This window comes from Frankliniella occidentalis, unplaced genomic scaffold (assembly GCF_000697945.3).
Source record: "Frankliniella occidentalis isolate FOCC.00 unplaced genomic scaffold, Focc_3.1 Scaffold27, whole genome shotgun sequence".
In the NCBI taxonomy this organism is placed as follows: domain Eukaryota; kingdom Metazoa; phylum Arthropoda; class Insecta; order Thysanoptera; family Thripidae; genus Frankliniella; species Frankliniella occidentalis.
Genome location: NW_026267157.1, coordinates 1383170 through 1383957, shown reverse-complemented (window position 1 = coordinate 1383957; position 788 = coordinate 1383170). Strand labels below are relative to the sequence as shown.

At 45.9% G+C, this 788-nt stretch overlaps 1 protein-coding gene across 2 annotated transcripts in view; it reads right to left on the bottom strand.

Annotated features, from left to right (window-relative positions):
* The window catches only part of LOC113211654 (uncharacterized), an 8251-nt gene that overhangs the window by 945 nt on the left and 6518 nt on the right, over positions 1-788 (bottom strand). The gene's annotated exons all lie outside the window — the stretch shown is intronic.

Sequence of the window (788 nt, the reverse complement as noted above, 5' to 3'; positions counted from 1 at the left end):
CTTCCCCCTCTTCCTCACCGCCTCCTGATAGTTAGAGCTCTCCTATAAAGGCGAGCTCGCGGGCGGCGCCACCGCCAGTTGTCGTTAGAACGTATACAGTCCCATCCGACTGAAAGAAGAAGAAACCGGAAAGCGCGCACAGCTGTTGGAGCGCGCTGTTTTGGGACTTCCCTCAAGGGCGCGAACCGTCAAAACAAACAGCCAGGTGAGGCGGTCTCGGTGGGGATTAGCGGCTCCGTGTGTAGACCATCGGAGATAAGCGCCTCTAGGGCAAAGAATAGTGTGTCGACCATCTGAGATAAACACGTCTAGGACAAATAGAGTGTGTGAGCCATCTGAGATCCGTTTGTCTAGGACAAACAACGTGTACTGTGTGTCGTTCCATCTTGGGTGGGTAAATAGGTCTAGTACTAATAATAATGTGCTCCAAAACGCCTCCTTAGGAGAAATTTTCATATTCACTGGAAAACAAAGGTGCTATCTAATGCCTTACTTTCTAGAAGGCGTTTTTTTAAATAGTGCCTTTCCAAAGGCACTAATGAAGTAGCGCCCTTGTTTGTCCAGTGTTGTCCAAACAGTAAATACAAAATTTGTAAAAAAAAAAAATTGCATCTTATAAGATGCGTGCACACAGACGCATCTTGCAATGGACAGTCAAAATGTTCCCCCGTGTCATTTAGAGTGTGGAAGGGAAGCAGTTTATTTTCAGTATCACAAAATCGGAAAGATTCTGAGAAGAGAGAGATTGGATTGGTGTCACCTTTGCTGAGGGACTGTAATTTTCTGAA